This window comes from Scyliorhinus canicula, chromosome 4 (assembly GCF_902713615.1).
Source record: "Scyliorhinus canicula chromosome 4, sScyCan1.1, whole genome shotgun sequence".
Classification (NCBI taxonomy): Eukaryota; Metazoa; Chordata; class Chondrichthyes; order Carcharhiniformes; family Scyliorhinidae; genus Scyliorhinus; species Scyliorhinus canicula.
The window spans coordinates 185989977-186012040 of NC_052149.1; the positions used below are offsets into that span (position 1 = coordinate 185989977).

A 22064-nucleotide genomic window follows, 5' to 3' on the forward strand; every position below is an offset into this window, starting at 1 on the left:
CTGCTTTGTAAGCTCTTAGAATACACCACCTTAAATATTTAGATATTTGTCACTCTGTATCAAAGGTATATAAAATGACATTTTGCTAACCTGCTCCCTAATACATATCCCTCAGTTTCTCATGTGGGAACAACTAGCCCTCTCCTCATCCCTACCAAGTATTCAATTATCCAAATGGCTAAAAATGGAAAACAAAGAAACGGCATCAGTTTTTTTTCTTCTAAACTGAAATTCCTGGGAGCAAACCCCATTGGCATGGATAGTGATCTTAGCCCAGTGACAAAAGCACGCTTGCAGATCCAGCCATCACGGTAAGTCACAGTAGCACAGTGGTTAGCACTGTCACTTCACAGCGCCAGGGACCTGGGTTTGATTCCCGGCTTGGGTCACTGTCTGTGCGGAGTCTGCACGTTCTCCCCGTGCCTGTATGGGTTTCCTCCGGGTGCTCCGGTTTCCTCCCACAAGTCCCGAAGGATGTGTTGTTAGGACATTCTGAATTCCCCCTCTGTGTACCCGAACAGGCGCGGGAGTGTGGCGACTAGGGGCTTTCACAGTAACTTCCTTGCAGTGTTAATGTAAGCCCATTTGTGATGCTGGTAGAAATTATTAAGCCCATTTGTGATGCTGGTAGAAATTATTATTATTTAAGCTTAATTTGGCTTGAAATGGAGTGGAAATCAAGAATGCCATGGGGAAAATCAATGCTGCCCTGACAACTCCCCAGAAAAATGACAATAGTTTAAAAAAAAGTAATGTGAAGATGTTGAGAAAAGTATTTTTTCCAAGTACAATGGAAGTCATTAAAAGTTTAGTTAATGATTATGAGTTTTCATATTAACAGCAATGTTCAGTCTTCGCTGAATCAATTTTCCCACATTTATCAACAGGACGAGACTGAAATATGGACTTAATTCACTTCTTTACACGTGATTGAAAATCTGAATTGGCTGTTCATTCAGATTTTGTGACCAAGGCCAACAAAAACCCCAGGATAACGGGGGCTGGGGGGGGTTATTTCAAAGTACACCGTGTGCACATTGTGTGCAACTGGAGGTCGTCTGGGAAAATATGGAGACTGCCTGAAGTGAGAATGCAAGAGCGGGTCTGGGGGGGGGGGGGGGGGTGGTGTGTGTGTGGAAGGGCTTCGACAGTCCGACTGTGAAACGAAAGATTAAGGCAGTCAGTGTTGATGTGTTGTTTGCTCGTTGCAGAGGCTCAGCCCGATCGATGCTCATTGATTGTCCCTGACGACCTGCTCCACTTTCCAACCAATGTCAGCCTGTCTCCGGCTAGCCAGAACAGGGAAAAATGAAATTAAGGAAAATCTCTGCCGCCCTGGCGGTGTCGTTTCCACACACTTCACTTGGCAGTCAGCCAAATCCCAAGGAGAAGCACATGGAAAAGATGGACTGGTAATCTGTACTGAGGATCAGATACGTTTTCAAATGCTCTCCAGAACACAGACTCGCGGCATTTGAACGTGCTCCACATATTACTTGGCCTCGCTGTTCAATACAGATTGGTCAGTGGGTGAGAGATTGCGAATGTTAGTGCGTTTAAATTATTAAAAAAAAACGATTTGCACATTCCTGGCCAAACTTCTGACCGCAATTTCTAAACATTTATACCAGCCTGGAGTTTTAGAGGCGCGGATGGCAGGAAGGGGGAATGTTGTCTTGCCTTGATTTCAATGTTTGGTTCTAAAGGTTGCGTCTTCGGCTCACGAAGATCCACTTCGGTTTTTGTGGCGCGCTCCAAAAATCTATGAAATGTATTTGCATGTACTTCCAGAGCGATCTGGGATGTAGAGGAAGGCTTGCAGGAATCGGAAGGTTGTAGTCCCCCCTCACTTTTGTGTTATTGAGTGAGTTTTTTTGCCACACAGTTACCTTGTTGCAGAGTTTCGGACGGGATTGTTATTGCTGCTGGTGAAGTGTGATTGTGATCCGTGTCTCTGGGCTTGTTTGATCCTCGGCACTGCAGCTGTTAGTCACCGGCTGGACTGGCACATCCCTCCCTCTGTTGGATCTGCCTTTTGGTAGGTGCGGGAAGAGGGGGGTGGGAAAGGGCCTGTGTGTTTGCAAATATGCAGATGTTATCATTGCTGAAATCTTAGTGTGCTGTGGTGGATCGGAGGCACAACAAAAAAAAAATTGCAATTTTTCGGATGGCCGGTGGGAAAGGAAAGTAGTTGCTTTTGAGCGGATAGTGAATGTGCCGTGGTGTTGGGTCGGCTGTGAACATACGGGTTTCAGCTCATTGGTGGAAATTAGAAGAAAAAAAATGAAACAAAAGTATTTGATGTGAAATAGTAGAGGCAAATAGTCCATGCTGCCAAGCCTGTAACTTGTGTAGTTTGTAAATTGGCAAAGGCGTGTTTACAGACTTTTAAAAAACCATGTAAACATCTGCTTCTTTATCACTCAAATCTTTCTTTTTCTCCCCTCAACCCCCACCCCCCTTGTACAATTTATCGAGGGCAATGTTTGCCAGCTCCACCTTTTGTTGAACGAGGTTTTTTCCTTTCTTTCGGAAGGATGTACGTTTTATTTATCAATCGAGAAGTTGCGGTTAGAAAAAAAAAACGACCGTAGAACGGTGTCTGTGATTGTTTTATTTTTTTCTCAGCCCACAATCACTCGTGTCTTTCCGAAACTAGTTAGTATGTGTTGGTTGTTGGAACGCTGTTGTGGTTCGGTTCAACAGGATAAATAAATTAGCTGGTAGTTTTGCTAAACCGGAATAGTGGGTTGGATCAAAGCAGCGTTTTCCCCCGAGCGCTTGGACAAGACGTTAAATGCCACCGTTCAATGGATAACCTTTTGTGTGGATCAAGAAGTACTCCAGTGGTATAGCAGCAATTATGTGAAGTTAAATTGTATGAAAGACTTAAAGCGCATCTTGAAATAAGTAAAGAGGGGTGGAAATATAATGGATATTTATGCTACACCTCCGAGTAAGGTTTTCTTTAATATTGCACCTCATTCCTGAGAGAGAAATAGGCAGAATTTCTGACTGGCTCCAGTGGCTCTTTGGGTTCCTGAATCATGTCACTGCAATGATAGGAGGGGACGGTTGACAAAATGCTGATGATATTTGCCAGGTAGGTAATGAGGTGGATATCGGAGCAGTTTTTCGATGGGAACAATTGGTAAAAGGCGCTATCAGATTATGAGTAGGAAACATACGGTTATGGAATGAATAATTTATTTTTGTTAGTTCATACAGCAAAAAGTGCAAAAGTCAAAATTGAGATCCTGTGTGCTTATGGTAATAGTACACATTTTGATGTGTTCTATGTTTTAAGAAGGTTACCTGAAAGCTGGTTGGGCCATTAGATGTTGTTTTAACCAGTTCATAATTATGATGAAGATGTGCTGAAACGTTATTGTTAGTTATTACATGGTTAACATCAAACAAAGGAACATTTTTAAAAGCACTAATGTTGACAACCTTTTAATGGGTGAAAAGTTGCTTATGTCATATACTGAGCAAGCAGACTAGAAAGGTATGATTGGAATGTTGGTCTGCTTGGTTATCAACTAGCCTAGGAGTAGGAGTGCTATTGTCCTCTGCTTTTTGGCTGGAGAGAGGGAAAAAAGGAGATCCCAATGTTATCACTATAAAGATATGTCTTTTATAAAGGACGTGTGTGTGTATGCTAGGTGAGGGAGTACAGGACCAGACTTGGTTACATTATCCTTTTCCCTTCTCAGTGGTTGGGTGGCCTATCAACCCTCAATTGACGAATGTTTAAATTTGAGTGAGGTTTCAGAGGACAGCTGGATCCCATGTGCTCCCACTGCAATGTGACTCACTGCCTTCAGGAGGAAATAAAATTAGAGACAAATTGTACTGAATGTTGTTGCATTCTAATACAGTTCAGATTCTTACTTATTTGTAAATGTCTTTACTTTGGCTCATTGGTGATCCTATAGCTTGTAAAAGAAAAGAGTTTAAGGTAGGGCAGCACGGTAGCACCAGTGGATAGCACTGTGGCTTCACAGCGCCAGGGTCCCAAGATCGATTCCCCACTGGGTCACTGTCTGTGCGGAGTCTGCACGTTCTCCCCGTGTGTGCGTGGGTTTCCTCTGGGTGCTCATGTTTCCTTCCACAGTCCAAAGATGTACAGGTTAGGTGGATTGGCCATGATAAATTGCCCTTAGTGACCAAACAAGGTCAGGAGGGGTTATTGGGTTACAGTGATAGGGTGGAAGTGAAGGCTTAAGTGGGTCCGTGCAGATGCGATGGCCCGAATGGCCTCCTTCTGCACTGTATGTTCTATGAAAGGAATGGCAACACTAGGTGCAACCTTTACTCTGGGAAGGGCAGTAACTGTACCATTGTTGGATCAACTACATGATATATGCACCATCCAATTGTCCCTTCTGTTGACTTGAACTGAAAGGAGAATTGGGAAGGACTTTTGGTGGGAAGTCTGATCCACTGCTGCCAACTTCACCTTCACTAACACAACTGAAAATGATTTCCATTATCTTTAGGCAACAATACTTTTCAGTAATGGCAAAGAAATAGTGAAACCCATTTCTTTGCCATGAAGATTGAATATGTCATGTTCCTTTCAATGACAGCAAAAATTTGAAAAAAACATTCCATTTTAATCTTTGGAAATTGTCTGGCGAACCCAACTGGCACTGTAGCTGGTGTAAGCCTATGCTTGTTGAATGCCTGCATGATAATGTGATCTGTGAGCCTGCTTTAGGAACGGTTTAATAAATAGCAATGTTCCAAGTAACGCCTCGTTGGAATGAGTAAACCTGCCTCTTGTTAGCTTCCTGGGTTGAAAATGTAATTTTGTTATGACCTAGTGTTAAGTTTAGTCACTTGTAAAAATATTGTGATGTAATCTTGACTTTTTATATTGACAAACGGATGGTCAATGTGTACAATTAATTCACCTATTAAAATTACATTCTGTTCCTACGTATAATTAATTAAACTAACTATGGATCTGCTGTATTTTGCTGTAGTCTCTTAATTTTACATTGATTTTATACACTGCCTGTACTTACACTCTTTGGGTTGCTGTGACTGCACAGAGATTTCTCCCAGTGGCTGTGATTCAGCTTGTACTGACCTCCACAACTGATTAGTTCTGTCTGCAGCAGAGGGAATGAAAGGAGAGCTCTTACCTCTCATGTTTTTTGCAGGACTCAGGGCTTAAGATTCTAGTGCTTCAGTGCTAATACTGGCTGAGGTTTCTTCAATTTCTAAAGATCTATGGGCTTTATGTGACAAGAGGTACTTTATTACCACTTAACATTTGTGTCCCTACTTTTGTGGGTCTGTTTCAGATCAGTATATTTAGGGAAATAAGGAATCACAAAAGCTGTTTGGGCAGAGATGTCAAGCAGATTATATTGTTGTAGGTAAATATTTGCGGCATAGGTAGGTAAATATGTGAAGCATATTTGAGGAATATATGATTAAGAAAATGAATGAAAGGAAAGAACATCTTCACTGGAATAGATTATTACATAGTACACTTCCCTGATAGTTCTTCTGCATTGCTGGATGGTAATAGCTCCTCCCTGACTGTGGTAACTGTTTCAGTCTGAAACCCAATATCGTGCCAAAAGAAGCGGCGCGAGTTGGGTTTTTTTTCTCCTTGACCTTATTTGAACTGTATTCATTCATCAATCAATGAAGACCGCCATTTTTAACTCTGAAATGCAGGCACTGCTTGAAATTATTTTTGATTTTTCTTTTGTTAAAATGCCTCTTATTTTTATTCTAAATTGAGAAAATTATTTGTCATAATGCTTTTTGTAAAAGTAGAGAAAATTCTTATTGGTGCAAAATCTTTGAAAAGCAGTGACTCTTGATTCCATTAAAACCCATCTATAAATACACTCATAAAGTGTTTGAAGGTGGGGAGAGAAGACAGTTCCTGGGTTAATTGAATAGTAAAACTATCAACTGTGTAACAATGATACCATAAATTCTTATTTATATATCCAATAAATTATGCCCACTTTAAAAAAAATTCCCATTGACAACAATTTACCTGTCAACATTTTAAAATTTAAATTAGTATTTTTCAATAGTGGATATAATTTGTTGAGAAATGTATCAATATTCCAAATACTACAGATAATGTTGCTCTTAAAACTGACAACGTTTTTGTATCATTCATAGAAATCAGTTAAAGTACTGATATAAAGCAGGAAGAAGTTGCAAATAAGTCTGTGCAGAGTCGGCACGTTCTCCCCTTGTGTGCGTGGGTTTCCTCCGGGTGCTCCGGTTTCCTCCCACAGTCCAAATATGTGCAGGTTAGGTGGATTGGCCATGCTAAATTGCCCTTAGTGTCCAAAATTTCCCTTTGTGTTGGGTGGGATTACTGGGTTATGGGGATAGGGTGGAGGTGTGGGCTTGGTAGGGTGCTCTTTCCAAGAGCCGGTGCAGACTCGATGGGCCGAATAGTCTCCTTCTGCACTGTAAAATCTATGATTCTATGAAATTCTAGGCTATTATTTGTAAGCTTATATTTAGCTATATAATACTGATTTGCAAAGGTTTGTGATTGCAATGTAAATATAGTCCTCCTGCAGGTATTAGTTTGTTTTATAGTCAAACTGGTGTATGTGTCAGATGTTTTTGGTAATTAGTACTTGTTAATTGATATGTAATTTTACATGTCATGAATATAAAAGATATTATTACAGAAACAAACATGTTGCAATAGCAAAACATAATCTGAAGGATAACTGAGCATGGCAACATTGGGATACTTTTTAAATTGGTAAAAATATCTATTTTAAATAAAGTGTAAGTGCAGTCTGCCAGCAAGAAAGCATTATTGATGAATGTATCAATTAATTGTTCTTTTCACATGAAGAAATACATGTGGATATGTAACTCACTGGATAGAAACCAGAAACCCAGGATAATGCTCTGGGAACCAGGGTTCAAATCCTGCCATTGCGTGGTAACACAGTGGTTAGCACTGTTGCTACACCGCGCCAGGGTCCCATGTTCGAATCCCGGCTTGGGTCACTGTCTCTGTGGAGTTTGCACATTCTCCCTGTGCCTGCGTGGGTTTCCTCCGGTTTCCTCCCACAATTCCCGAAAGACGCTGGGCGCGATTCTCCCAGACAGGGAGAAATCGTAAGGCTGGCGTCAAAACCGGGCGGGTTTGACGCCACCCTCCCCCTCCCCGACCGGGAACCGATTATGGTCCCCGGTCGGGGCTAGTATGCCGCGGCCGTGAACTCCGGCATCGCGGGCTTAACGAATTTCGTTAAGCCCGCTTGCCAGAGTTTGCGCCGGCTGACGCGTCACATGACGTCAGCCACGCATGCGCGGATTGGAAGACTCCAACCCGCGCATGCGCGGATGATGTCATCGCGCATTTGCGCGAAACCCGCGCATGCGCGGGCCGGGATGCCCCTCAGCCGCCCCGCGAAGTGATACAGCGTGGCGGCGGAAGGACAAAGAGTGCGCGGGAATCGGACCCGCTGCCCGCGATTGGTGCCCACCAATCGCGGGCCCATGGCACCCTTGGCACGGCCGTGGTACTGCTGTGCCAATCGGTGCCATGGTTGCCAAGATCGGGACTTTAAGGCCGTTTTTACGAACGGCCAGACCAGGTGTGTTTGCCGTTCGTAAAAACGGCCGTAAAGGGCTTGGAATTCGGCCCATCGGCCAGCTGAGAATCGCTGCTGGCCGTAAAAAAACGGCGGCAGCGATTCGTGTCGGGAGTTGGGTGTGGGGGGGGGGGGAGAATAGCGGGAGGGTGTTGGACTAGCGTGGCCGTAAAAATTTACGACCCCCGTTATTCTCCGCACCGTCGTGAGTGCGGAGAATTGCGCCCGTGCTGTTAGGTAACTTAGACATTCTGAATTCTCCCTCTGTACCCGAACAGGCGCCGGAATGTGGCGATTAGGGGCTTTTCACAGTAACTTCATTTCAGTGTTAATGTAAGCCTACTTGTGAAATGAAATGAAATGAAAATCGCTTATTGTCACAAGTAGGCTTCAAATGAAGTTACTGTGAAAAGCCCCTAGTCGCCACATTCCGGCGCCTGTTCGGGGTGGCTGGCACGGGAATTGAACCGTGCCGCTGGCCTGCCTTGGTCTGCTTTCAAAGCCAGCAAAAACATCAAAAATTGATATGAAAGGATGCATAAAGGTTTTGAAAGAACCAGCCTAAACCAGCCCCAGTGTGACAATAAAGATTATCATTATGCAGATGGTGAAATTTGAATTCAATACAAATTAAAACATCTAACGATGACCATTAAATGATTGTCGTAAAAGCCCATCTGGTTCACGAATGTCCTTTAGAGAAGGAAATCTGCCATCCTTACTTGGTCTGGTCTGCGTGTGACTCCAGACCCGCAGCAATGTTGTTGACACTTAACTGCCCCCTCAAGGGCAATTAGGGATGGGCAATAACTGCTGGCCAGCCAGTGAGGCCCGCATCTCATGAACAAATTAAAACAAAAATCACAGCTACACCTCTGCTGAACCAAGCCAGTAGTGTTTGAAGTATTGATGCTGAAGCTGTTCTCCACCTGCTTTAAAATGCAAAACATACTACATTATTGCTATTTGTCATCACCTCTGTAATTATTATGAGACTATACGGAAATGAAAACAGAAAATGCTGGAATACTCAGCAGGTCAGGCAGCATCCGTGGAGAGTGAAAACGAATTAATGCTGCAGGTCAAGGATCTTACTTCAGAATTTAGTTCTTCAGGTTCTGAACGCAGGTCCTTGACCTGAAACAGTAATTCTCTTTCTCCCTCCAAAGGAGCTGCCAGACCTGCTGAGTATTCCAGCATTTCGTGTTTTCATTTCAGAGTTCCACTATTCACAGTATCTTGCTTATGTTATGCGGTTACATGGCCTATTTTAGTTCTAGATTTTCTGCATTGAACATGCAATTGAACGTTGGTTGAACATGAACAATGAAGATTGGGCAGCTTGGTAGCACAGTGGTTAGCACAGTTGCTTCACAGCTCCAGGGTCCCAGGTTCGATTCCCGGCTTGGGTCACTGTCAGTGCGGAGCCTGAATGTTCTCCCTGTGTGTGCGTGGGCTTCCTCCGGGTGCTCCTGTTTCCTTCCACAGTCCAAAGATGTGCAGGTTAGGTGGATTGGCCATGATAAATTGCCTTTAGTGTCCAAAAAATGTTAAGTGGGGGGGCTACTGGGTTCCGGAGATAGAGTACATACGTGGGCTTTAGTAGGGTGCTCTTTATAAGGGCCAGTACAGACTCGATGGGCCGAATGGCTTCCTGCACTGTAAATTCTATGATACAAACGAAAGCTTGCCAATTGCTTGAGCTTAATTCCTTTAAGCAATAGAATTTTGGGAAGAAGGAGAAGAAAGCTACACCCAAGCAAAGGGCAGTGGCTGTTAAACAGTTTTCTTCAGTCAAAATTATTTCTGTGCTGAATCATGACACAAGAGACTAACTCAAGAGATTTGTTCATCAGTTTCTTTTTCAAGATCAACCCTGCGGGTCATTGATTATTTTATTTTCATTTCTTGTCCCATAAGATCACTTTTTAAAAAATGTTTTGTCTGAAGTCAGAAAAAACTAAAATTATGTACATGAGTATATGGTTGCCACAAGGTCTTCTGCAAAATGTGCTTAGTTTTGAGGGTTTCTTTTGATCTAACTGAAATAATTAAATATTATACAATAATCCTGATCTGAATGTTTCTGGAAACCTAATTAAATGCTGTGCTAATTCATCATGATATCTGTTTATTCAATATTAAATTATTGTTGGTATTTGTAATGGGCAGCAGACAATTTCTCCTGAACACAATGACCTCTGCTGGGTTCTACAGGTGTGTGCCCAATACCTTATCTAAGAGTTTATTTCCATTTGTAAGCCGAGGTTGTAATTGTTGACAGGAACTATTTTATTGTGGAGGTATTGCACCATGCCTGAATCTGCCCTCAACCATCGTCCACATTCACACTTTTTCAATAAGAGACAAGCCAGCAACTAAGAGCAGGAATGTACATAGAACATAGAACATTGAACAGTACAGCACAGAACAGGCCCTTTGGCTCTCTATGTGTCGAGCATTGTCTGAAACCAAGATCAAGTAGTTGACTTTATTCTCATTTACCAAAGCCAATTCTAATGCCTCCTATAACTATTCAGGTGGGGGATTAGCTAACTCAACCAAACCTGACATTTAACCATCAGAGATGGTCCCCACGTCCTCCCCCTGTGTGCGTGGGTTTCCTCCGGGTGCTCCGGTTTCCTCCCACAGTCCAAAGATGTGCGGGTTAGGTGGATTGGCCATGCTAAAATTGCCCGTAGTGTCCTAATTAAAGTAAGGTTAAGGGGGGGGGGGGGGGGGGGGGGGGGGGAGTTGTTGGGTTATGGGTATAGGGTGGATACGTGGGTTTGAGTAGGGTGATCATGGCTCGGCACAACATTGAGGGCCGAAGGGCCTGTTCTGTGCTGTACTGTTCTATGTTCTAGATGTCGGAGCCATGTTTATTTAGAGCTTATAAAGAAAACCATTGCTTTTAAAGTTTTACTCAACAGTGCCAACTTCACGATAGAAGCACAGAATTATTTTTGATTCTTTCATGGGCATGGTTGGCTGGGTCAGCCTTTGTATTTCCCATCTGTAATTGCCATTGACAAGGTGATGGTGAGCCATTTTCTTGAACCAGTGTAGTCAATGTGGTGCAGGTATATCCACAGTGTTGCTTTGGATGGAGTTCCAGGATTTTGACCCAGTGACGGTAAAGGAAAGGCGATATAGTTCCAAGTCAGGATGGCATGTGGCTTGGAGGGGAACTTGTAGGTGACGATGTTCCATAATACCATAAAACATTGACGCAGAATTAAGCTATTTGACCCATCGAGTCTGCTGTGCCATTCAATCATGGCTGACATGTTTCTCTTCCCCATTCTCCTATCTTCCCCCCATAACCCCTGATTCCATTATTAATCAAGAAACTCTCTATTTATTCAGTTCCTCTGCCATTTCTTTCGATAGGACACATACACTTGGATATTTAGATCCCAGCCCTGATTCCCTTGCAGCCACCTCTGTGATGCCCACAACGTAGTAGCCACCAATTTCATTTACATTGTTTTGTATACTGCGCGCATTTAGGTAAATGTCCTCAGTCCTGTATTGACTGCCCCCCTTCGCATAGTTGTACCCTTTTTTGCTGTGCTTGAAGTTGTATTCCTGCCACTTTCTGTACTCTCTGCTCTATTACGTGTTCGGGAAACTTTACTCTCCATCTCCTTTAACTTTGGTTTTGTAATTTTCCTTGCAACTGAACCCCCTCTGTGGAACAGCTCCCTCCTTCCCCAGTACTGGAGCCAATGACCCATGAATTCAAACCCATGCATCTGCTGCCATTGTCCTTCCAGGTGGTAGAGATCATGGCTTGGAAGGTGCTGTCAGAGGAGCCTTGGTGCTTTGCTGTAGTTCATCTTGTAGATGGTGCACATGGCTGCTATTGTGGGCTGGTGGTGCAGGGAGTTATGTCGTGGGTGGTGAATGGGATACTAATCCCTCGGGCTGCTTTGTCCTTGATGGTGTTCAGCTTGAGTATGGTTGGAGCCACACACATACTGACAAGTGGAGAGTATTCCATCACATTCCCGACTTGTGCCTTGTAGATGATGGACAGGCTCTGGGGAGTCAGGAGACCAGTTACTCACCACAGAATTCCCAACCACTGACCTGCTCTTGTAGCCCCAGTGTTTATATGACTGGTCCAGTTTAGTTTCTGGTCAATGGTAACCTCCAGAACAGGCATTGTCAAACTCGCGGGCGCGACCCACGGGTGGGTGTTGGGAGGGTTGCGGAGCCGTCCGTCACGGCGCTCCTGATCGCGCAAATCTGCACGCAACAACCGCAGCAGCCGGCTGTTAATAATGCTGGCTGCAAGTGGCCTTCAAAACGGCTGCAAACATGTTAAAAAAAATGCGGCCGCACTGCGCATGCTTGTCAGATCATCGGCCCACATGCGCAAAGCTATGCGCATGCACTCCGATGATCGGGCACGCATGCGCAGTGCGGCCACTTTTTTTTTTAAACAGTCGCAGATTTTTGTTTTACAAGTTCGGGGAGATTTTATTCATTTATTTTATTCATTTAATTTTTATTTTTTTCATTCATTTTTTTTACAAGTTCGGCGGGTGGTGGGGTTTATTTGATAAAATTTTACCGGAAAAAAAATTCAAAACTTTGGACAGGTGGCGACTCCATACTTTCCGACACTGGAAGGCTTCACCTTCATCCAACAGGTTCCATTGGAGGAGCGTGTACGAGGGCCAAAGGGACCCAAAACCATTTCCTCCATTTTTCTCAGCAGCAAACGAGGTGAGAGAAAATGGTGGGTCACGCAGGTCGGCCGGCGTGGGTCGCAAAGGTCGGCCAGCGTGGGTCGTGAAGGTCAGCCGGGTTGGGTCACGAAATTTGGCCGGTTGGTAAAAATGGGTCCCCGGAAAAAAAGTTTGAAGAACACTGCTCCATAATATTGATGGTGGGGGATTGAGTAATGGTTAATGCCATTGAATGTAAAGGGGAGATGTCTGGATTCTCTCTTGTTGATGATGGTCATTGCCTAGCACTTATGTGGCTTGAATGTTACTTGCCACTTTTCAGCCCAAACCAGCATGTGGCCCAGGTCTTGCTGCATATTGACATGTATTGCTTCAGTATCAGAGGTGTCACGGATGTGCTGAACATTATGCAATCATCTGCAAACATCCCCACTTCTGACCTTATGATGGACGGAAGGTCATTGATAAAGCAGCTGAAGTTAGTTGGGCCTAGGACACTACCTTCAGTGATGTCCTGAGACTAAGATGATTGACGCTCAATAGGACATACCTGGGCAGTTTTGCACATTGCTGTGTAGATGCCTGTGTTATAGCTCAGGTTACAGCTAGTTCTGGAACACAAATCTTCAGCACTTGCTGGGATGTTGCCAGAGCCCATTGACTTTGCCGATCAGCAGTTTCGTGCTATTACATGGAGTGAATTGGATTGGCTGAAGATGGCATCTGTGATGCTGAGGACCTCTGAAGAAGGCCGAGATGGACCATCTACTCAGCACTTCTGGCTGAATATTGTTGCAAATGCTTCAGTCTTCTCTTTTGCACTGCTGTGCTGGGCCCTGTATCATTGAGGGGATATTTCTGGAACTTCCTCCTACAGTTAGTTTAATTGTCCATGACTACTCACAACTAGATGTGGCAAGATTGCAGAGCTTAGATCTGATCCTTTGGTTGTGGGATCACTTAGCTCTGTTCATCGCATGTTGCTTTCAGCTGTTTGATACGCAGGTGGCCCAGTGTTGTAGATTCACCAAGTTGAGATCTTATTTTTCGGTATGCTTGCTGTTGCTCCTGGCATGCCCACCTGCAATCTTTGTTGAACCAGGATTGATCTCCCAGCTTGCTGGTAATAGTAAAGTGGGAGATATGACAGGGCAAGAGGATACAGAGGTGGTTGAATGAAATTCTGCTGCTGCCGATGGCCTACAATATTTCATGGTTGCCCAGGTTTGAGTTGCGATCTGTTCAAAATGATCAATTAGGACAGTGGTAGTGCCACGCAACACGATGGACGGATTCCTCAATGTGAATGCAGGACTTTATCACCACAAGACTGTGGTGGTCACTCCTACTGATACTGTCATAGACATATACCTCTGCAACAGATAGATTGGTAAGGATGAGGTCATGTAGGTTTTTCCTCCTGTTGGTTCCCTCACCACCTGCCGCATACCCATGGTTAAGTAGCTATGTCCTTTAGAGCAGCACACAGAAAATATTCTGTGCCCCTGACACCCTCAGAGCATCCATCAAGTGGTGTTCAACATGGAGGAGTACTGATTCATCAGCTGACAGAGGGCACTAGGTGGTAATCAGCAGGAGGTTACCTTGCGCATATTTGATCTGGTATCATGAGACTTCATGGGATCCAGAGTCGATGTATCAGAAGCAAGATGTAGTTTTAATATGTATATTTTTTCAAATTTAGTGTACCCAATTCATTTTTTTCCAATTAAGGGGCAATTTAGCATGTTCAATCTACCTACCTTGCACATATTTGGGTTCTGGAGGCAAAACCCACATAAACACGGGGTGAATGTGCAAACTCCACACAGTGACCCAGAGCCAGGATCGAACTTGGGACCTCGGCGCCATGAGGCAGCAGGGCTAACCCACTGTGCCACCGTGCTGCCCACTTTAATATGTATGAGTAGAATGATCATAACTCACAATTCAATCTGGTTCTTGTTCTTCATCTGTGGAGAACAATTAAAGAGAAGTTGAATACTTGTCCAAATTGGCAACAAAAAAAGCCCCATTATGTGAAATGGCAAATTTGGGAGCACAGCAGAGAAATAAATGTTGTTATGGCACAACTTAACAGGCAAGTGGAACAATTCAAGACATTGGTGGACATTGACCTGTACAACTTTGAAGAAATAGAAACTTTCCAAAATGAACTTGAGCTCGAGCTGAGTCTTGGCTTAGTTTGCGCAACAAAACCTCAGGTGAATTGGATTGAAAATGATGCTTTATACGTGAAAAATAAGAATAGTAAAACAAGGACAAATGCCTTGTTCAGCAATGACCAATATGAACTGTAAAACTCATGGGGCATAATTTTCGTTCTGGGGGTGCGAAATGAACATAAGGGCTGGATTTTCCGATTCTGGGGCTATGTCCCCACGCCAGCGTGGGAATGGTGGCATTTTACGCCAGAAAAACTGGCACAAAATGGCCACCGATTCGCTGTTTTGCTGGGGGCTAGTAGGAGACAACGTAGAGCATCCGGCTCTAGCTGCCGATACGCCGCGGAGAATTTCTGGATCCATGGCCGCGCATGCGCACGGTGGTGGCCTGCAGCGGCCGCACCGTGCTTCATGACGGAGGCCCGTGAAATAGTCCCCCCCTTCGACTGGCTTGCGCATCCCGGACTGTTTCTGGGTTCCAATCCTGCCTCTGGGGAAAATAATCACAGTCCCTAATTTTCATAAGAGGCGGACTGTTAATTGGCTAGAGGATAGATTGGGCGGCCAATTAGCAGCTGCAGGAAATGCGCGTGGATCTGAAAGAATGCAGGCCTGATTGAACAATTTCTACCATGACAGCTAGCCCTGTGACTAACATTTCAGCAGATGTCTGGAACTCACAGCAGGGCTGCCTCTCATTTCAGAAGGAGACCCGTGGGTCCTCCTTGGAGAGAAAGGAGGTTCCCTTCCCTGAGCATGGTAAAAGGAGGCCATCCTTTCCCAGGCAAAGCAAGCCTGAATGTAAATTGTTGCAACAGTGAGTAACGGGGTTTAGTCCGCAGGAACTGGGCCTGGTGCAGGAAATGGTTCAATGAGCTTAATCCTGCTCCTGAACATGGGAGTAATGTGTACCTAGGGTAGTTACTGATACTGCAACAAAGCTTGGTGCTGCTGAGGGCCTGCCAGCACTGACACATGCCGTCTCCTATGTATATGAGCTGTTGGCATTGGTCACAGAGGTCAGAAATGTCCTATTTCTTTTTTCTGTCCTGGGAATAAAAACAGGCACATAATGCTGTCAAAAGGGCCTAGGCGGGGGCAGGGATTCCCTACCTGCACAAGGAAGTAGGAGGCATGGAGTTCGCTAGGGTTGCTGATGAAGAGCAAGTTGGGGAAGGTGAAAAGGACATTCCTGGTAGAGATTGTGAATGCAGACTGTAATACTTTTGGGGCAGCACGGTAGCATGGTGGTTAGCATCAATGCTTCACAGCTCCAGGGTCCCAGGCTCGATTCCCGGCTGGGTCACTGTCTGTGTGGAGTCTGCACGTCCTCCCCGTGTGTGCGTGGGTTTCCTCCGGGTCCTCCGGTTTCTTCCCACAGTCCAAAGATGTGCGGGTAGGTGGATTGGCCAGGCTAAATTGCCCATAGTGTCCTAAAAAATAAGGTTAATGGGGGTTGTTGGGTTACTGGTATAGGGTGGATACGTGGGCTTGAGTAGGGTGATCATTGCTCGGCACAACATCGAGGGACGAAGGGCCTGTACTGTGCTGTACTGTTCTAATTCTAATTAAGAGGATACTTGAACGGCATGGTGGTGCAGTGTTTAGCACTGCAGCCTCATGGTGCTGAGGATCCGGGTTCTATCCCACCCTGGGTCACCAACCATGTAGGGTTTGTACATTCTCCCTATGTTTGCGTGGGCTGCACCCCAACAAAGATATGCAGGGTAGGTGGATTGGCTTTACTAAATTGTCCCTTAATTGGAAAAAGAAGAATTAGTTACTCTAAATTTACATTCAAAAAAGGTGTCCATCTGACAGCATGTCGAAGACTCAGCTGTATTGGGAAGTCTCTGCTCTGCAGAAACTTTTGCTCTTCAAGGCTAGCTCTCATGATCTCTTCTTGTGTCTCCCATAGGTGCTAACGTTGAGGTGCTATGACAGATTCCTTCACCAACACCAGAAAAACTGCTGCCAGAGTGGAGGTCAGACCAAGCACCATCACATCTTACAAACGCACCCTGCATCAGCGCAGATACAGTATCTTCGGTGGGTCCTCGTCCAAGATTAGATAGGATGGCACTGGGTGATGAGTGAGTATGTCATGGATGAGCAGGAGGAGGTAAGAGAGACAGCTGTGGGCATTTCCCCTCCCTCAAACATAGAGTACATCAGCTGGGCGCAAATGCAGGGCCTTGGGAGTCAGAGGACAGGATGCTCTGCATAAATCAACAGCAACAGATGTGGCTTCACATGTTGGAATTCCATGAGGCATGGGATGAGCATGAAGGAGTCCATTCAGCAGATATGAGCTAACATGGCTCAAGGACCTGAATGTATGAACTCTCCCATTGAGTGAGTGACCAATCTCATGGAGAGCTATGTGCAGCAGCACTTGGAGTGCATGCAGGAACTTCACACTGACATTCACAGGATGTATGCCATACTGAATCCATGATCGATCCGTGGTGCTGGTGACGTAGAGATGTTTGGAGGGAACACCAGTTGCACCTGAGCTGGTCCCCTCCCAGCCATCTGGGGTATCAGCCGAGGGCTGAGACACATTAGGGAGAATGAGGGTGCCATCCTTGATGGACATCATCAACTTCCTGGGATCCTCTTTCTGAGGGAGCATCCATGCAGCAGGGCCCATGCATGATGGAAGCTACCTGTTCAATGATGTCCGTGGAGCAGCCTCTGGAGATGTACCTCCACAACGAGGGCGACGGCCACATGTACTATGACAAATGAGCTAGCTGCCTCCACCCGATCCAATGCCAAATGGAGAGCACCAGACCAAACAGGTTGAGAGCAGAGGTCACCATGCTTCACAGAGCGGGTCACTATGCAGTGCCTCTTTGAGCACAATGTAAATTTGACACATATTGAAGCCAGACTTGAACCTTTTTAAATTAATGATGGTACAGTGAAAGAGAGATGAAGTGGAACAAAGGTCTGTGAATAGTGACAGTTAAAGTTCTGAGCAACTGTGTAACCTTCATTGTCAGTTAGAGTTGATGCTGTGTTTCCAGTGGAAGTGTTCACAAAGTGATTCTACATCATGCTGCTCCTGGCCTAGAGGAGTTCAGCTGAAACGTGACTGGATCAGGTGATCCCTGATGTTAACGACACCCTGATGAGATCCTCGAGCTCTGCACTGGCTCTGCCCACCTCCTTGTGCAGGGACCTCTATGATCCGCATCTTCTTTCTCCTACTTCATCCAACACTTCAACCTCTTCAAAGTGCGCACCTCTGTGGAAGACTATGCTATGGAGAGCATGGCAGACCACCACTATGCACAAGGGGCGGGGTTCACCGCCGGGCTGGAGAATCGCCGGGAGGCGGCGTTTATCCCGCCCTGCCGGCCCGACGCCGGCTGCCGATTTCTCCACCGGCGGGTTTTTGGCGGGGGCGGGAATTACGCCGCACCGGTTGGGGGCCGTTGGCAGTGCACCCCCCCCCCCCCCGCCCGCCGATTCTCCGCTCCACGATCGGCCGAGCGGCTACCCATTTTTTTGGCCAGTCCAGCCAGCGTTAATTATACAAGGTTTTTCCCGGCGGAACCTGGCTCTCCGGGTGGCCTGCGGAGTCCTCGGGGGCAGGGGGGATTTGGCCCCGAGGGTGGCCCCCCCCACAGTGGCCTGGCCCCCGATTGGGGCCCACCGATCTGCGGGCGGGCCTGTGCCATGGGGGCACTCTTTCTCTCTGCGCCTTGTGGAGAAGAAACCCCTGCGCATGCACCAACTCGCGCCGGCTGGCAGAGACCCTTCGGCGCTGGTTGGCGCGCACCTATCACTCCAGCGCCGGCACCGGAGGATTCCGCACCTTCTGAGCGGCCCGACGCCGGAGTGGTTCACGCCACTCTTTGGTGCCGGTATGGCCCGCCCGCTGGATACCGAAGAATCCAGGCCATGACATATCTTCAGAAGCCAGATGGTCTAGGTGAAGGCTTCGGTAATGATACTTCTGTTTAGGGATCTTGGAGGGGGTCGAGTAATCATTTCTCCAAGAGATATCCCTCATCGCCATTCACTTGAGTTTGCGGGGCAAATTGAAAAGCTGGAATACCCAACATTGCTAGCGAATGTAGTAGTCATGGCAGCTGCCAGAAAAATAAGCGCGCACGTGCAGGAAACTCTTGTTGTGCTTGTAGACCTTTTGAAAGTTGAGTGAGTGGAAGAAAGTCCTACTGACAAATCTAACTAGGTGCTCAGTTTGTGTCTTGAGGGCCACATAGGTGTAATCGATAATGCCTTGCACCTGGAGGATTTCAGCAATGGAGTCAAAACCCAATGTCCTCCATGCACGACAGGTGTCAGCTCTCTGGAATTGTACACACTGCTCAGCTTTCTCAAAAAAGAGCATCGGTGATCTGCAAGGTAAAGTGGTGTGCAGTTGTTTGCGAGACACCAACAAGGACAGCAGCTGATAATTGGATGGAGCCAGAGGTGAAGATGCTGAAGGACACTAACTTTGATGGCTACTGGCAGGGCATTATGGGCAGTATGGTGAGGTGTGAGGTCTTCTGCAAATCTCTGTGGTCATCTGCCTGTCTCGTGCAGCGCTGGTTCTCACTCATGCCCAAGTAACTCTGACTTTGGTGGCAAATTCTATGCGGAGGATATTGACTCCATTGCCTTAAGCCCCGAGTCACTCTCATCTATTCGCCTGATGCCCTTGGCTTTAATTCTCTGTGGAAGATGTTGCTTCTCAATGCCATTGGACGCAAAATCGGAAAGACACTCTTGTTGACCCCGCCCTGCTGCTTCCTTCTGCTCAGCTGGCCGATCAATGAAGTTTGGAAGCTTTTTATTGTGCCCCAATATGATGCCAGCAGGGTGATTGCCACCTGCACTGCCCAAGCACTTAATGATCACTTTCCCTGCAACCTGTGCTGTGCCAATGGCTGAGTATAGCTGTGCATCGTTCATGGAGTCACTTGATTCCCTGTGCTGGCCATGACTGACTCCCCACTGTGAATCTGCATCCATTCATCTAGTCTGTCCCAGACCCCGCATGCAGGTCATGCACCCACACCAAACGCTGAACATTACCCTGAATGAGCTCTTTAGTAAGCCCCCCCCCCCCCCCCCCCCCCATCCGCGATAGGAAACCAGCACATTGGTCAGTGGCAGTATGTACATTTCAATGTCCACCTTCATTCCCACCTCAGCTGTACGTAAAAATCCTGCCCGTGGATTTTAATAACTTGATACTGGGTTTTCAATGCTTTTCATTTCAACATAAAAATTTGTTTTGCAGATGTTTGGAGTATATTCAAAAACTGTGCAACCATCCAAGATCGTATTAATCATTATTTTTTAAATAATTATGCAGTACCGTCTTAAACAACTGTGAAATGTCTGAATTTTTAAATATAAATTCTATACAGTCACTGTATATCCACAGCCTCACTTTTAAAACAAATCTATTCTTGACATGAACTGGACCTATTTAAAAACGCCTGGATAGCCATCAGAAACTCATGTGACTACCAAGGCAATAATCAAATCTTCACCAAAATGTTTTAATTTGTTGAAGATATTACTGCAATGTTTTTATTCAAACCTTGTATAGATTGTGAGAAAATGTTTGTCACAATATCACTAATCTGTAAATTATCAGAAGATAAGGCATTTAAGAAACTTGAATTATTTCGAATAACATTTTCTCACTAACTGCTCATTCATTGTTTGAATAAAACAGTCTATATTTCACGTTAAAAAGAATAATTTTTCTAATTCAGGCTCTGAAACGGAATCCTAAAATTGCTAGGATTCAAATACTCACTGAATAACATTTTCAGCATTCCTAGACCTTATTTAATCTAAAGAATAATGATCATCAGGGAACCTCTCAATATGAATGCATGATGGTCGCTTTGAAGAAACACTCTAGTCTACTGATATAATTTTGTACTTTTCCAATAGGGCATTGCAGCATTGTCCTCCCAGCTTAAAGACCACTTTAATCAGTTTGTTTACCTGTGATGATTACCAAATTTCCTTCTGGGCAAACAATTAAAAATGCTACCCCATTGTATTTATATTGAAATTACGACATCCTGTCCAAATTTATTAACTTTAGGGTCGCTCTGGTATTGAAGCAGGGCTATATGCTATGTAGCATAGATCAAACGATTCTTAGTCACATTCCTTTGTACGTGTTTGTCCATGCCCATGTTTATAACAGTAACATGTAGTGCCTTTACCAGAAACAGCATCCCAAGGTACTCCACAGAAGTGTGATCAGAAAAAAAAGTGGACGGTAACAGAAGAGGGAGATTCTAAGGGAAGTGACAGACCGCTCAGTTAAAGAGATGGGTTTTAAGGAAGGTCCTAAAGGAAGAAAGAGTAGCAGGTTCAGGAGGAAATTTGAAATCATAGACCGATGGCGGCATGGCTGCTTTTGGTGGGATGAAGTGATTGAACGATACTCAAGAACAAGGGATAATGATGTCAAGTACTTTTTCATAATTTTTGATAGCCTCTTATCTTCTCTGTTAAAGCCATTAACTTTGGTTGGGGTGTGGTCCCATGGTTACTTGTCACATCTTGGTTCTTTAAATGACCATTCTATAGGTCAGTGGTTATAGACTGAGATGATGTGGGAATATGACAGTTGATCCTGTTTTGGCTTTCACCCAAAATTGATAGACATGAAAATTTGCCAACCTTAAGCCATAGCAGCAGAAGTAGGCCACTTGGCCCATTGAGTTTGCTCCGCCATTCAATGAAATAATGGCTGATCAGATTAACCCTCAACTCCATTCTCCCGCCTCATCCCCATAACCCTTGTTTCCCTTACTGATGAAAAATCTGTCCATCTTAGCCCTGAACATACTTTTTCTTTTATAAATTCAGAGTACCCAATTATTTTTTTTTCCCAATTGAGGGGCAATTTAGCCTCACCAATCAACCTAACCTGCACATCTTTGGGTTGTGGGAGTGAAACCCACACAGACACGAGAAGAATGTGCAAACTCGACACAGACAGTGACCTGGGGCCGGGATCGATCCCAAGTCCAAAGCGTCCTCGGCCGCAATGCTAACCACTGTGCAACGTGCTTGAGCATACTTAACAACCCAGTCTCTACAGCCCTCTGCAGTAAAGAATTCCACAGATTCACCGCCCTCTGAGAGAAGAATTTCCTCCTCTTCTCGGTCTTAAATCACAGGTGTCCTTGGGAACCTTGCTCTCTTCCACGGAGGAGAACAACTTCCCAACTTCTGACTCTTTGATTATGCCCTCTGATCCTAAATTTTTCCACAAGAGGAAACATGTTCTCAGCATCTACCCTGTCAAGCCCCCTGAATGTCCTATGGGGGCGATTCTCCGCTCCGCGGACCAAGTGCCCACGCCGTCGTGAAGGGCCCGGGCACGTCCTATTCTGACCCCCATGGGGCCTGCACGGCGCTGGAGCGGTTCATGCCGCTCCAGCCTCTGGGCGCCGTGCCAACCCACGCATGCGCAGTTAGGGCAGCTCAATCCTGTGCATGCGCAGTTGGGCCGCACCATCCTGCGCATGTGCGGGGAACTTCTTAGGCACGCCGGCCCCGACGCAACATGG

At 45.5% G+C, this 22064-nt stretch overlaps 1 protein-coding gene across 13 annotated transcripts in view; it reads left to right on the top strand.

The window, feature by feature from the left end:
* The first annotated feature begins 1164 nt into the window (after positions 1-1164).
* Positions 1165-22064, top strand: part of LOC119965224 (CXXC-type zinc finger protein 5-like) — a 42580-nt gene continuing 21680 nt past the window's right edge. Inside the window, exons 1-2 of one of the 13 annotated variants that reach the window (XM_038795678.1) lie at positions 1475-1546; positions 16412-16615. The gene's annotated coding sequence lies outside the window, so the exon portion shown is untranslated. Of the gene's footprint in view, positions 1547-1702; positions 2039-2871; positions 3104-16411; positions 16616-22064 lie in introns of those variants that run through there. The other 12 variants (XM_038795675.1, XM_038795681.1, XM_038795676.1 and 9 more) reach the window with 12 other exon arrangements.